We start from the raw sequence: 16,991 nt of genomic DNA on the forward strand, positions 1-16,991 counted from the left end.
AAGAGACTTGGGGGTCATCATTGACCACAAGATGAACATGAGCCTGCAATGCGATGCTGCGGCTAGTAAAGCAACCAAAACTCTGGCTTGCATCCATAGATGCTTCTCAAGCAAATCCCGGGACATCATTCTCCCTTTGTACTCGGCCTTGGTGAGCTCCACAATTCAAAAAGGATGTGGAGAAGCTTGAGAGAGTCCAGAGAAAAGCCACACACATGATCAGAGCTCAGGAAAATAGACCTTATGACCACAGACTGAGAGCTATGGGGCTCTTTAGCCTGGAAAAGCGCAGGCTCAGGGGTGATCTGATGGCCACCTGTAAGTTTATCAGGGATGACCACCAGTATCTGGGGGAACGTTTGTTCACCAGAGTGCCCCAAAGGATGACAAGGTTGAATGGTCATAAACTACTACAAGACCATCTCAGGCTGGACATAAGGAAGAATTTCTTTACTGTCCGAGCCCCCAAGGTATGGAACAGCCTGCCATCGGAGGTGGTTCAAGCACCTACACTGAACACCTTCAAGAGCAAATTGGATGCTTACCTTGCTGGGATCCTATGACCCCAGCTGACTTCCTGCCCTTTGGGTGGGGGGCTGGACTTGATGATCTTCCGAGGTCCCTTCCAGCCCTAATGTCTATGAAATCTACACACCGTGTTGGCAATGTCAAGCTGACGTGGTGTATGTGGGAACCTAGTCCCTTCCCCAGCCCTTCAGCAGCCATTAGGAAGCTGCTGAGGGGTTGGGGGAGGGACAAGGGGTGGGAACGAAAGTAAACAGTGTTTATTTTTGTTTCCTGTTGCAGCACCGCGGGCCTTAGAAAATGGCTTTGCAGGTCACATGGCAGCACGGGCCGTATGTTGGACAAGCCTGGTCCAAGCCAGCCTACTGGCTGATGCTGGCACTCAGAGTATAATCATTCTGCTGTCCATCTGCAGCTATAAAGCAAAGAGCTGCAGTACAGGATATCCAAATGTTTGGAGGAAATGAAACTGGAAGGAAAGATACTCTGGTTCACTCCTCAGGGATATGAGAGGAGCCTGTTGTAGTGATCACTGGGTTCAGTAAACACAGGTATACAATGAATGAGAAGAACTGAGCAAAGAACTTTATTGTAGAGCAGTAGGCAACCTCTGCAGACCCTTGGTCTCTCTCTAACTACCATAACTGAGGGTCCATCTTCTGATTCCCAACTTCTGTAGCTTTTTAAGTAAGGGAGTGTCTCTAAATTATAACTTCATCACTACTTCTTCCCTCTTAACAATAGCTACAAAAATAAAATAACATAAAATTCCATTCACACACATCTTTTTTTTTTTCTTTTTTTTTTTTTTAAGTTTAGTAACAGTCTAATGAATTCCTTTAGCCATTTAAATATCAAATCCAATCCATCTAGTCTGTAGTGTCCTTTTCTTATCTGTCTGACTTGTCAGGCATCTGCACATGTCCCCATAACCCCTGCTCAGGAGAGCTCCCAGATCACTTTTGTGGTATTTCCCCTGCCATTAACACACATCTGCAGAGAGGCTACTAGCACATCACACTAGAAAGAGTCATTACCACTCACTTTCCCATTCCATCTTTTCTGCTGCTCTTTCAACATGTCTCTGTGAGTCTTTTTTTCAGGGGGTTTCACTTTCTTCTCAGACCAAGGAAGTATCAAATCCAGTTTATTATTTATTTTTGGTGGGAAGCTTTTCCTCCAAGTCTTGATAGATTTGAATCCTTAAAGTGGACTTTTGGCAGCCATGCTTCTGCACATAGCATAATGTTCATTAGCTACAGACCACTAAGGCTGATTTCCTCTTTCTGCATGATAGTATTTGCATTTGTGTCCATAGGTACATTTCTTCTCATAAGGACATGGTTGCTTCTCACATTCTGGAGCAATTGCTTTCTTTCTAACATTGTCCATATTTGGGCCATGACAGGCAAAAGGATCACCCAAGGGGCATGAATGTTATGTCTTCTTTTACAAGCACATGCTTAAATAGATTGTGTTTCTCATAAGCTGCTAGACCCAAAATTGGCATCACCTCTCTGGGTACTGCAGTGAATGGGAGTTTGTATACTTTACTTTATAGCAGATGCTTGTTAAGGCATCTTTCTTTTACTGGTATATTTGTTCCTGAATAGCCAGTTATTTTGATATTTGTTGAACTTGGGTTTGGTCTCAATTTTATCTTTCTATAGTCATGCTTTAGTAAAATATTAACCTGAGCTCCAGTGTCCAGTTCAAATAAAGCCATTGTTTCTTTACTTCCACAGACAAAATTCAGTCCCTTGAATTGATTTTGCTTGATTCAATCATACCTATTTTAAAAAAAGAAATCCTTTTTTACTTTATGCTAAACTGCATGCACTTGAGATTTTTGTGTAATGCAGTGTCTGCAATGCCACAAATAATCCTCTCTCAAATCAGAGATTCTGTTGAGGTCTTAAAGCACAGTTCTTCCCCCATCTCTTTTAGTTCAGTAACATACCGATCTATGCTTTGTTCTGTTGTTTGTCTGCATATTAAAAAAATCTGTGTCTTTCAGGGATCTCATTCTTTTTTGCATGCATTACTCAGATTTTGACAATATTTCACTTAATTTTGTATTTTGGCCTTTTTCAAAGATAAAGGTCTTAAACAGGGCTTCCTCCCCCATAACCTGCAAGAAGACTGAGGATTTGACGTGGCCATTTTTCTTTTCTGCCCCTGTGGCTGCTAAGTGACGTGGAAACCTTTGTCTGAATACTCTTCAGTTCTCTGCTGTGTTGCCCAGCATAAGAAAGGCAGGTAGAGGTTGCAAAACTTCCACAATGAATTGTCCATTTACTTATAGTATAACTGTACAGGATGATCGCTTAGAGTGGTCCTTCTTTAAAGTGGCTATATGACTCAACTTGCTTTCAGTTTCCAACTTCTTTTTCAGTTTAGAACTCAAATTCTTTCATGTTGTCTCTCATTTACCACTCCTGACGCCATGTAATGATCACTGGGTTCAGTAAACCCAAGTGTACAGCAAATGAGAAGCTCATTGTTTAGTTCTTTAGTGTGGAACAATAAGCAGCTACTACTGCGTACCATTTAGGGCTCTGTACCTAACTATCTTAACTGAGAGACCATCTCCCAACTTCTGAAGCCTTCTAAGTAACAATGTGTCTCTAAATTATAACTTACCGCTACATTTGTGACATGAGAAACCTTCATTGTGATTGGCTCTGTTGCCCAGTCAGGGATGGGTTCTTTGGCTATTCCTGTACAAACGTGATGCATTCCTTTGTATTGGAATTGCCCTCTATTGCCCTCTTGCTTGCTTGTGTAACCCTCATCCAAGGAGTCCCCTGGACCCCAGAGTGGATCACTAGTTTTACAAGAGCAGGATCTGGCTCTTTAAGAGACAATGTGAAGTGAACAGTAAGATTTACACACACACACACACACACAGCACTTAGTGACATGGAGACTTGGTCCAAGGCTGGGGTTTCCAGGTGCTACCACCCTACTGCTAATTCTCAGGGGCAGATCCTGCACCGCTTTAAACCACACCACTGGAGCAGTAGCTGCGGAGTGCCTGTCCCAGTGAGGACAGGGGAAAGATGGAACAGAGGTGTAGTCACCCCTGCAATGCCAGTCGCTGGTCCCATGCTTGCCTTCACAAAATTCTGGATCCAACCCTGCTAACAGCAGTATCTGAGATTTACCTTGAGACAGCAGCTGGAGATCAGTGTGGCGGGGTGCACCTCTACTGCACAAGGCCCAAAACAGACATCTTGCCGCCAGCTGCGGACATTGAACCAAGGGGTATCTGGAGCAATGCAGGACAGTTGTTCCAGTTCTACTGTCTTGGTCTTGCTCTTGCCTGTGTCCCTCCACTATTCTGCCTTCCTCTTCTGTCACTCATACACTTATAATCTTAGCTGCTGTTTAATTAGCTAACTTCTCTTAGGCTTTGCACTGATCAGCAGATTTGGATGTTTTGGGGCAATGGGAACAGATGCTGTTTGCTTCCTCCGCTCCCATTACTCACAGTGTGGGTGACATTGGTCCTCATCTGGGTTATGTGGTCCTCGTCTGGGTTATCTGGAATTGTGGGCATATCCTGTGCAACCATTCATTCAGATTCCTTTCACTGATCATTGCAGATGCAGCGGGCCAAACTAGCACAGTGTCTCACTAATGCAGTCCTAACTGTCTCAGTCCGTTTAACCTTCAGTGGCTGCATTACCAGCATACTTTGAGGTGTCAATCGTAATCAGCAGATACCAATTTCCATCTGGGGTTTCTGGCATTGTGCCTTTCAAGTCTATTTGTATATAGGCATTTGAGGCATTTCCCTATTCTGAGGGATTCTGTCTCCCTTTGCTTTCTGATGTACTTTTCCTTCTGGACAGGTACAACAGGAAAGCATCCAATTTTTGACATCTGCAGCCCTGTCCAGCCAAAGAAAATCTGTTGGATACTTAGCTCCATGCTTATCATGCCCATGGGATGCCTTTGAACAGCTTGTACGTGGGCAGCCTCCAGTTGTTCAGCCACTTTGATAACAGTAGTTTCTTAAAGGGTTGCGTCTGGCATAGAAATCCTGGGTCCTACTTCTGCTTTTGTACAGGAGTAGAATCTGGTGTGTAGGTTTATCCAGTATGTTGTCATCCTTTGCCATTGCAGGTGAAGTACTCTGGGCAAAGAATCTGAATTGCTTTAAGACTGAACTCGACAAGTTTCTTGAAGAGATGATATGACATGATAGAGACAGTTCAACAATGCACATGCAGAACCAAGTGTCTGTAGTCGCCATGTTGGGTATAGAGGTGCAGGACGTGACCTCCATGGAAGGAAGAACTCTTCTATTGCATCATCTGTTTAAATTACTGAGTGCCTATGGCAAAACAGCATGATTTTATTCCCAGTAACTGCAGCAAAATTACAGAATTTGGCATAGGCAGTGACTGCAAAGCAGAAGACCTTGCTCATCTCACCTCTTCTACATCTAAGCATCAACTCCAAGGCATATGGAATTTGGTGGTTGTTGTTGTTTGGTGCTTTTATGGGACACAAACTGCATATCAGTTACCTCCTTAGAGCTACATCATCACCTTACCTTGCTTTTCCTTGCTAGTTTGCGTAAATATAGAGATAAGAGCAGTACTTGGGGCTTGCAACCACTTCCTTCCATCTTCTTGGGAACCAATCCATTTGAGTTGCATCAGACTATGTAACTGCAGTCTATGACATAAGCCAGGGGGAGCCTGATGATTCTTAACTGTGCATTCAAGCAATAAAATGCTGATATTCATGCATGCCCCACTGGGTCACCTTAACAGCCATTCACTTGGATGTTCAGAACACTGTTGCAGCCAGTCTTGATGGACATTGCCATGAGGTCATGCATGACAGCTACACAGCTTATTTACAGATCCTTTTCCAAGCAGGGCTCACTTGTCTGAAGACCTATTTGCAACAAGCACAAGTAAGAAATGTTACCAATTTTATTCCAGGGCTGTCTAATGTGGGCTCTTTGGAGGATGCTGTCAAGATCCATGGTCAGGGCAAATGGTGTACGTGTTGCAACTAATGCTAAGGCATCTAACCCAAAGGAAAATCAAGCAGGATGGAGTATAGCTCATCATAATAGCTCCCATGTGCTGAGATTTTTCTAACTGCTGCAATTTCTCCAAATGTCAGTCAGTTCATCTACCGTTATGCTTGTCTGTTGAGCCAGACCTTCTGATCCAGGACAAAGGGTTTATCCAGGAGCAGGAAGGAATCTATAAGAATACTCTGCTAAATGGAGACAGTTCTAGCCACTGTGCAATCCACACCTTATCCCCACTTATCAGTCTTCACTAGTAGACCTAGTGGACTATATTTTTTCATTAAAATGGTACAGATGTCTCTCTCTCAGTTCTTTAAGAGTGCAATTAGCATCCATAAGTGCTTTCCACCCTCAGCTGATTATTCTGCAATGTTCTTGCGTCAAGTCACAGCAAGATTTATAAGGGACTTTATACGTGTAGCAAAACTAACGCTCTCCTGGATTCTCACAGGCTGTAGAAACTTCCCTTTGAGTCTTTGGTTTCCCATGCATTTCTCCCCTTCTGTGTGAAAGTGGTCTTTCCTGAAGCGGTAGCATCTGCTAGGAAGGCAGGGGAAGGGGGGAATCTGATGTCCTCTGCCGATGAGAGCGTCTCTCTATGTCATTAGATCAACATGGCTAGAATCAACATCCCCAGCTCTCCTGATGTAACATTCCACTGCAGCAATGTTTCCCTTATGCCACACACCGTCTTTCACATTAACCAAGTTATTCCATTACTCTAATTTTTTTCCCCAAAACCTCAGGCCTGAAGAGCTGGCTCTGCCCTCCTCAGATATTGAAAAAAAAAAAAAAAAAAAATCTTAGCTTTTTATTTGTACAGAACAAAATCCTTTGGACAATCACCTAGATTATTTGTCTCCTTCAGGGGAATAAAGTCTCTCAGAGTGGATCTTGGGTTGTATCCATCTCCATTAGAACTCATCTAGTGTTCAGGTTACCTGCCAGTCTTAAACCCCACTCACCTAGGGCCTCATGGGAAATATCCCCATGACTGACACTTGCCTGGCAACAACACAAGTTTATGTTCTTTGAGCACAGTGGGCAAGTACATGCAGCCAATGTGGACACCTTCCTTGGTGGGACAACACTGAAGTCAGTCCCAAGGCTCCAGATATTCACCCCCAAATTCAAAGGTTGCCTGGGAGTATCCTGCAGGGGGGAGCTCCCAGCGGGGAAAGACTACCTACCTACCAGCTCAGCAAGGAGAGTTGTTCAAGGAGCGATGTCCATGTGGGAGTTCCAGTCCCCACCCACTGCCCCCGCTTTGGATTCACCCACTATTACGTTGGGCAGAGGAAGTACCAGGTTGCCCAGAGGTTCTGCATTGCTCTCTAGGCCCTTAATAGAGCAAATGAGGTGAGTGAGAGTCTAGGCATGGCCCAGACGGACACTGCTGACCAAACGTCCCGTCTCAGGCACCTGCGTGCAGGAACAGCACGTCCTGCAGAACATCAGTTACCAAATTGGCAAGTCATTTTTCTTTCTAACTCCAGGGAAGGACACACTTGGGGCATATCTTGGTGGGCATCTGTTCCAAGAAAGTGAAATAAGATCAGCTAGCAACCTGGACCCTCCAGTCCTCACTCCATCTACCAGGGACCATGACAAAGGCAAGTCTCCCTCCCTGCCAGAATGCCTGGGAGGAATGGCTCCCCAGAGTCTTATCCATTTTCCTGCCTGCCTCAGTCCTTGTTCTCTCTGAAGGTGACCAGAAGGGCATGTGGGTATGTGCTGGACATCCAAGGGTTGGTTCCTGCTTCTTAAAAACATTTCATATCAACGGTGTGACTGAAGGTGACAGCTTTTTTTTTATTGCCTATCCTGGACTGGATTAGACCAAGACTAGTGAAAAGGTTCCACTGTCCCTCCTCTTAAGTCCCATGGCACCACAACAACAGTGCTTTCAAAGCTTGGTTATGATTGGGATTTTCAAGGAGTTGAAGGGACTTAGGAGCCCCACTCCTATGAAAATCCAGTGAAAATGGGGTAGATGGATGCTTCACAAATCTTACCTTGCTGTTTAAACAGTGGTCACTAGAAGGGGGTGTTTCTTAAGGGAACCATTAAATCCTGCTGGCATTTGACTTCAGAAAATGAGAGAAAAGGTGGGATGAGTTATGAAGCTGTGGGAGCATGTTATGTGGCAAACTCAGAACTGGTAGAAGGAAGTATTTTCTCAGGACTTATCTAATTCAGTTTGAGAACTTGGTGCCACTGTCTAGTGCCACAGCCAAGAACTCTGTAAGACCCCAAGGGGGGACGGGAGACAAGTTTGGGCAACATTTTTGAGCAACCTTTGTTTTTTTGAAGGGGAGGGAGCACATTAAGAATGCCAAATCAATGCTTCTGACCAATTCTGTGAATTTGTGTTGATTTTTGCCAAATCTTGTGAGTCACTATATTCCCCTGCCCCAACCACCACCACTAAACAAATCCACACCAAAATATTTTGTTTCACTGTTTTAAATACAAAATGACATTTTGGTTCAATTTCCTGTGATGTTATTTTTTAAATATCTGTAGTTTGCTTTGAAAAGTTAATCCAGTCTGTCACATTTGGGTACCATTTAAAGGGAAATGGTCTCTACACTCTGTTTTACCAAAAAATGTAATTTTTGTGGGCTGACCCAGAACCCTATCTTTCCATTTTAAATTGCCAATCAAATTGAAAATTTGTCGTTCACCAAGCTCCAACGGGAAATTTTACATGGATATTGGGTAACAAGGATAGAAAGAATTGCTATGTTTTATACGTTAGAGAAGTACTGTAATACAATGGAGAAAAACATATATTTCGGGGTGTAAGCCAATCCTGCACTGTTATGAGCTGACACCATCCTGGGAGTGGATTAGCTAGCTTTCAGTTGCTATTTCAGTGCAAGGTCTTGCACAAGTCTCTGTAATACCTCATTCAGGCTCCTGCTGCAGAGAGGATATTGGGCCAGATGGGATTTGGATCCGATTCATTATGGCAATTTCTGTGTTATCTTATGCAAAGGGGAATCCCATGTTGGATCAGTATCACAGTGGTTGATAGCAGCTTTGGAACTCAAGCATGGCTTTTCTTCTGAATATTGTTGTTAACATGCTTTAACAATATCCCACTGGCTGGTGAAGTGTGTGAGCCTGTACAGGTGTCTCCATCCCATTCAGTAGGGATAACACGCACACAGCCTCCCCTGTGTCTCAACATTTCATTTTTTCCTTGACAAAATGAGGGTAATGTTCACCTTGTAAAGGTGCTTTGGTGCAGAGAGCCCAAAAGATTGTTGGCTGGTAAGTCCAATGGAAATATTTTTGTTTCTTGGAACATCTTTGCGCAGGCATTGTTCCTTTGTTCTGTGCATGTACAGCACCCAGCGCAGTGGGTCCCTGCTCCATGGTTGTGGGGCCTATAGGCTTCTCTGTAATCAAAGTGATATTAGTAATTATTAATAATAAATCCCTGGCTGCTGCAAGTATAAAGGTTGCACAATGTGTTTGTCAGAGCTCTGTGAGGAAAACAGAGGTATAGTCAAGATCTTCTTGCAGCAAACCCCCTATCCTTTGCCTTTAAACTAAAAATGACTCTTCTGATCACCCTTTATGTGTTGCTAACAAATATAACTTTCTCTTAAAGAATTAAAAAGTTATGAATGGATACTAGGAGCATGGGCCAGACATGAGTTATGTGTTGGAGAAGGTTATAAGCAATGTAATGACCTATTTGATGCTTTGATCAATGACTCCTTAAAGCATTGATTGATCTTTGATGAACCGCTGATATTGTACCCATAATATTAAAGTGTGACTCATGTGCCCTTAGCTATGAACAGTGTGATGCCTGTGGCAGGTAGCTGAGGAGTTTTGCATCTATCCTAGCAATCCTCAACCAGGGAGCTACAGCCCTCTGGGATGCCTTGAGATCCTTTAAAGGGCCATGCAATGTTAGTGCAGTTAGGTATGCAAACATGATTTACAAGATAAATCCAGAAATTTGCAATAGGAATCCGTAGTGTTAAAACATGCTGACATTCTGAGGTCTTTCTGAGCTCTTTGCAACAGAAGAATTGTTCTATTTGTTTTTTTCTGTGAAACAAGTGAAAACTAAGATCTAGCATTTTCTGAGAGATGCCTAGAGTCTACTGTGAGGTGCCTTGAGTCTAAAAAAGGTTGAGAACCACTGATTTATCCAGTGGAGCAAAGTGGTTATACACACACGCCTGCGCGATTAACTGCAACATCAGTAAGAAGCGCTGAATTAATTTACTTCTGAATTGTTTGTTTATCTGTGTTGGAGAAAGGCATCCTGGTTTTCTCATAGATGCCTCTCTGGAAGATGCTTCAGAGACATGCCTACGTTATCCTGCATAACTTCTGTACAGGGTAAACTGGGTGAAATGTTATGGCCTGTGCTATACAGAAGGTCATTTTAGATGATCTAATGATCCCTCCTGGCCTTAAAGTGTCTCTCTCTGCATTTCTATTGAGCCTGTCTTCGTAGCTGCTAGTGTGACATCTTCCAAATGGAAGGTCAGAAGGTTTGAACTCGCTCACAAAAGCAAGGTTAAGTCTTGAATTTCATTCCATAAAAGGCTCAAAATTTACAGTCCCTTCATGCTCATTCTGTGGCCAGAGTCAAATTTCTCATTGTCGTCTCTCTTCCTCTCCTGCTCTAATTCTTGTAGGGAGACAGCTTCACAGCTGACTCCAGACGCTGAATCCCAACTGCATGACACTCGCCCTGCTTCACACATGCACAGGAGAAGACGTGCTGAGTTTTCTTTGCATCAAAATTAACTTCAAACCTGATGGAAAGCCTTAATTTGCACTTCAAAGTGTTTTGCAGCAATCTGCAAGCATGAACAAATCCTGAAATGATGCCTGCCTTTTTTCCATGGCCCTGTTTGTTAGTGAAATGAGACTGGGTTTTCTTTTTAAGTCCCAGATGCAAAGCCCTATCTACCAACCTGCCTTAGACATCACTGATCATGCATGCTAATTCTGCTTCATTAAACTGTCTTTTCTTATGCTTTGGAATTATTGATCTGTCAAATAGCAGTACACATCCTTCAATCTCTGTTTTATATCTCCAGGGCATGTGACTAGCAACTCAACCAACGTTGTGGTGGTAGAAAGTTAGGTGCAAACTAGAATGAAAGCGTTGTATTTTGCTCATAAAAGTTTATTAACAACATAACTATATTGGTTCCTATTCATTTTAATGTGGACAAGTGCACTCCCAGATCCTTATCCTGCAGCCATGTACTCAAAGGAGCAATCTTTGCTCAGCAGAAAAGTTGCCTAGAGATCACAGCATCTACTCACTTGGGTAAGGACGAAGCAAGCAAAAATTTGCACAAATCAAGCCTTGAGATTGTGAGGCTCTTACCTGGGTGCCTTGTTTAGTGTTCAGTTGGTAAGAAATGGAAAACAGGAGAGCTCATTTCACCTTTTAACTGCAGGAAAAAGAAACATGAAAACTCAATGCACTTACTACTCAGACCCCTGATTGGAAAAGGGATGCTTTGGCAGGGCAAGTTAAGCAGTTTGCAGACAGTGGAAAAACAGTCCATTCTTTGAGAGAAAAAAAATAGCATCTCTAGTGCTTCCTATGGCAACAGCCAAGCATTTCCCAATGTCTAGAATTTATGAAGCTCATTTACTGTTGGAACCTTTTGTCCCAATCACGTTTTGCAAGCTATAGGCAGGGATTGTCATCCACCCCTGACAGCTGACTATTTCTGGGGCAGAACAGGGATAGGGTTTATCAGCACCAAGCAACATTAAACAACTGTCTTGGAGAGGAAGCAGAAAGTATCTCAGCCAATTGCAACTGCAGGAGGAAAGAATTATCCAAGGTGGAGGTGGGCTTGAACACAAGGGCTAAATCTCTTGTCTGTAGGGAAGAATGTTGTGGGGTTTTCTTAATGGGTAATACCAGACAGTCTTACCTGCCACAGCATGGGTTCACCGTGGCTGAATGCTGACTGTGTGGACCAGGGGTGGAATCTACTCATCAGCATTGCTCTCCTTATCCTTGCTGAGCCCCCTGTCCTTGCTGAGCAACAGGGATCCAGGGAATTATAGGTCAATCAGTTTGACATCAATCCCTGGAAAAATCCTGGAAAAAATTATCAAAAAATCCATTAGTATTAGGTTAACAGCAGGCAACATTCTAATAGATAGCCACCATGGCTTCACTGGGGTCATTTGAGCCTAGTTTTCTCTCCTGCCCAGGGCAGAGGGTCAGACTAGAAGACCTGCAAGGTCCCTTCTGACCCTACGTCTATGAATCATTGCAGGCAGGTCATGCCTGACCAGCCTCATTTCCTTCTATGATGATCAGGTAACATGCCGGCTGGATAAGGAAGATGAAGGTTAACATCATATACTTGGACTTTGAAAAAGCCTTCGACTTGGTCTCCCACGATGGGCTCATGGTAAAATTGGAGAACTGTAGCCTTGATAAACTAACAGTCCAGTGGCTTGGGAACTGGCTCTGAGGCAGGACCCAAAGTGTAATCATAGATATAACTGAGTCATTATGATGCTTGGTGACCAGCGGCATCCCTCAAGGTTCAGTACTCAGACCAGTACTTTTTAACATGTTCCTTAATGATCTGGATTCTGGTGTTAAAAACAGACTGGTAAAGTTTGCAGATGACAGCAAATTATGTGGGATTGTGGTCACACTGGAGGATAGACTGGGGATACAGGCAGACCTGGACAGGTTCACAAGGTGGGCTGATCAAAACCTGATGATGTTCAACACTGAAAAGTGTAAGGTGCTCCATGTGGGGAAAAATGACCTGCAATATACTTACAGGCTTGGCAATCCTACCCTTACTAGCACCACAACCAAAAGAAACCTGGGGGTCTTGGTAGATCATACAATGAACGTGAACTACCAATGCGATGCCATAGCCAGCAGGGTAAGCAAAACACTGGCATGCATCTACTGATACATCTCAAACAAGACTAAAGATGTCATCCTCCCACTTTACTCAGCCTTGGTAAGGCTGCAGCTGGAGTACTGCATCCAGTTCTGGGTACCACGCTTCAGGAAGGATGTGGAGAAGCTTGAGAGAGTCTAAAGTAGGTCTATGCTTATGGTTAGGGGTAGCAGGCCATATCGTGAGAGGCTGAGACACGGGTTTGTTCAGCCTGGAGAAGAGAAGATTTGGAGGGAACTTGGTGGCAGCCTATCAATATATAAGGTGCATATCAGGGACTGGGAGAGCATCTGTTCACCAGGGCTCCCCAGGAAGGCTAAGACTAATGATCATAAATTGCTAGAAGGCTGCTTTAGATTAGATATAAGGAAAAACTTTACAACTTGAGTGCCCAGGGTCTGGAATAGACTCCCCCCAGAAGTGGTACAATCACCTACTCTGGATATCTTTGAAAAATGTTTAGACACTAACCTTGCAGTCTTTCCTGCCCAAGCGCAGGGGGACTGGACCTGATGATATTGAGAGGTCCCTTCCAGCCCCTACGAATCTACGAATCAAAAGCTGCTGCTAAGTTGGCAGTGGCTGAGGGAGCTGCAGAGGGAGGGTGTGTGATGTTGACCACTGGCTTCCACCCCTGCTCTGAGGCCAGGAGCTGAGCAAAGCCCCTGGCAGACATTCCAGTGTCCTCTTATCTCTATTCCAGCATGGAAATGCTTACATCGCACCTCAGTTTTTTTATGGCTGAGTTTAGCTTAAAAAAAGGCTGAGGTATACGAGTAAATATGGTTTCTCCAGCCCTGTGTTGAGACTGGTTAAATTTAGGTGCAGAAAGCAGGATTTCCCCCATCTTCCCTGGGGTGCCCTGCACTGCTATTAAGAACTTCTGGTTGCCTACCCAACTAATGGCCTAACTGCACCATGATAAAGGATGAGAACACAAAGGACTGTGACCATGGGGCAAGATCACTTTCAGGTGATAACAAAATTCCCACTTGTGACTATAGAGAGAGGTCAGCCTGCAAGTGAAAATGTCACTGATAGAACAGTCACTTTGGGTGCATCTACACGTCACTGTATGGTGATGTTGGTACAGCACTTTGCTTTAGTACTTCCTTTTGGAAATACTAAAGCATGGCGCAGAATGGGCAGTTACTGCTCTGTGCGCATGGCACAGTTAGATTTCACTGCTACATCACCATAATGGTGCACTGTATTGGGTAAGTATGCTGCTGTGGTGACATTGTTGGAGATCACATGTAGACCTGCGTCATTGGTACGTTGCTGTAGCATGCCATATGGCAACGTAGTATGACACTATGTCACCATAGAGCAACATATAGATGCATACTTTGAGTGGCTGACCCTCATAATAACATCCCATTAATCATACAGATGCAAAATCAGGCACTGAATGAGGTCCCCAGAATCATTTGATTCACTTGGGGGCAGGACTTGATCGAGTCACTTCACTGTGACAGTTTCCATGTATGTAAAATGGGAATAACAGCCCGCAGGGACACTGGGCAGGGTCCAGTGATCGAGCTCTAATGTTGCATGTCACATAGAATCACAATTACAACCTGAAACCAGCCACAAGTTTTTACTTGCATTTTCCTTTAGGACTCCTCTTTCCAGACCTGATCATATCAAGAGGAATGGCCTCACAGTAAAAGCCTAGGAGTGGAATTCAGGAGAGCTGGACTTAGCTCTTCCCTCCATTTCCAACTTCCTGGAAGCAGATCAGTTAGGCTGAGATTTGAAAAGCACTTTGATTTTGGAAGCACAGCTTGAGTCCCCTGAAAGGGGCCTTATTTTCCTGAAGTGCTTGATGGTTACCTCCCTTTGGAGAATTAGGCCCAAACTAGGTGGCCAAATTCAAGGCATTCATATTTCCTGAGTTAGTCTTGAAACTCTTTGTCATAATCAGTCTGCATCTCTCATCCTCCTCAGCAAAATGGAGTTAACAATGCTTTCTTACTCACATTGTTTGGTCTATTCAGACTGTGAGCTCTTTGTAGCTGGGACTGTTGTTATCCGTATGCAGTGATGTAACTAGGTGTGGCAGGGTTCCCAGGCACCGATTTGGGGAGGGGGATGGAGGCAGCAGGGGGCTTTTGCTATTACCTCTGCCCTGGTTCCTGCTCCTGTCCGCAGCACAGAACTTGCTTACTGCACCTCTGTCTGTATGCACAGCACCTAGCACAGCATGGTGCTGTTCTGATTAAGCCAACAACCTCAACCCATAAACTCTCCAGAGCCTTTGAATCAAATAACCATTCAAAGGACACAGAAATTCAATGGATCCTTTTAACATCTGTGTTAATACTTAAACTACACACTGCTATGGGGAAACTCTTAGAAACAACTTAACCAGAGAAAGAATAACAGTTATTAATAAATTCTCTGTGCAGCAAACTGAAAAAAATATATATAATTCTATAATGGAAGCCTTTAAATAGAAAACTATTCAAGGAATGAAATGTTCCTAGGGAAGGAAAAAAGCCCACGCCCCACTGCATGTGTTTAATGGGTTCTAGGTTGGCTCTGATGGGGATTTTTTTTCCTTCGTTGATTCTCTGTTAAAATGCCTCAATTTTATTTTGATCTACGTAACCCTCTCTGTAACAACACAGATGCAATCCACTCCCACTGCTTTTTGAAAAGATCGTTTCTCTCCAGTAAGGGATAAATCAGTTTCCGGTGTACCTGGCACCACAAACGCTTGAATGAAAATAAAAGTGGGTGGTGGGTTTGTCTTCCCACTGTGTCAAATAGGGTGAAATGGAGGTTGTCCCTGCTCCTGTGGCATGGACGCTGGGGCAAGTGGCTAGATGCCCAGAGTTCAAGAGTTTGAAGCCATATAGCACAAGCGTTTGTGGCATGGCCCTGTCAGATTCCAGGGAATCCTGCTAAATATCTTGTCATACAAGGACACAAGAAAGGAAAGGATGGGGTTTTTATTGACTGCTTCTGAGCACATGGGTGTTTTAGGTGATTAGGATGAATTGCATCCCCTGAGAAGACGTCCCACATGCAGCCATCCACAGGGAACCTTTGGGGCCTTTGTGGACACAGAGGTGAAGAGGGTGATGCTGAAGCAACTCCAAGAGGAGCTGAGGTGGGGGCAGAGCACTGGGGATAAACTACAGTTGTTGCACCAGTGTTTATATAGATTCAGTAGCTATAAACTTGCCTAACTGAAGATGCAGACTCTGCTTGAGCCAGCAGCCGTAGCTACAAGTGGCCCCCTCCTCTCCCCCCCACACTCTGGTGTGGATTAATTTCTCTATCTCTGCTTAATGCTTCACACAAAGCGTGCGTGCATGTGTGTGTGAGTGTCTCATCCATCATGAGAGATCGGCATATTTTATTTTTCCCTTGGGTATGCAGAACACATTTCAAATAGACAGCCACTGCAAAAAAAGTGTCCAGTCAAATTGTAGCCTGGAAATGATCAGTAAGAAAAATAGGGCTGGGGAGATTTTTCCAAAGTGCCAGCTTATTGTGCCAATCTCGGTTTGTCTGCACACAAACACCACCATGGAGGCCAGACTCCCCCACCCCCCAAAAAAGAGGAAAGAGCAATTCTCCTCTGCCCATCACATTTCTGGGACTGAGAATGGAAGGAAACCATGCCGCTGTCTCGAAACTGCCGATCTACTCCATAAACTGAATGGATCGATAATGCCAACAGGCATCCTGGTGTGTTTATCCAGGACCTGCCAGCTCTACTGCGATTTGCTGGCAGATGCTTGTGCAGGAGGGGGAGGAACACCCCCCTCAAAAAAAAATGCTTGGGTTTCTGGCTGGGGACCTCTGAGGCCTAGCTTCCCAAAACCCCCCGGGGGAATCTTCGTTGCCTGCCTATAGCTTTTTAAAAGAGACTGGCTTGCCAAAGGGCTCACGGGGCCCGTGAAGTCAGCGTGCGCTGGGGGAGCTGGGGACACCTCTCCAAATCAGATCCGGCGGCGAAGAGTGGGCGTAGATCTGGGCACCCCCAAGTAAGCACTGGGCACTTTCTTTTGGTTTGTTTGTTTTTTTGCAAGAGGGGTGAAGTCGCTGGCTGTGGCCAGCCCCAGAGCAGAGCCGGGCAAGGTGCCCCGCTGCGAGTGCCGCGGGCGGGGCTGGAGACGCGCGGCAGCAGGGGACGCAGCGGGCGCTGCCCCGGGCTGGGAAACGACCCGGCAAGGCAGCGGCCCGGGGGCAGAGGAGTGCCCGGCATCCCGCGGGGCACGCGTGCTCGCAGCTCGCCGGCGTCGGCGGGGCGCCTGGGCATCCCGCCCCGGGGGGCCGCGGGGAAGCGGCGCCAGGATGGGCACGAGGGCGGAGGCGTGGGCCAGCCCCCAGCCCAGGGCTGGGTGCCACGTGGTGCTGCTCCAAGCGGAAGAAACTGTGTGCGTGTGTCGGTGTGTGCGTGTGCGTGTGTGCAGCAGCCGCGGCGGCAGCTGGAGGGAGACCCAGCAGCAGCG

The sequence above is a fragment of the Crocodylus porosus genome, unplaced genomic scaffold (assembly GCF_001723895.1).
Source record: "Crocodylus porosus isolate Cpor-Errol unplaced genomic scaffold, CroPor_comp1, whole genome shotgun sequence".
In the NCBI taxonomy this organism is placed as follows: domain Eukaryota; kingdom Metazoa; phylum Chordata; order Crocodylia; family Crocodylidae; genus Crocodylus; species Crocodylus porosus.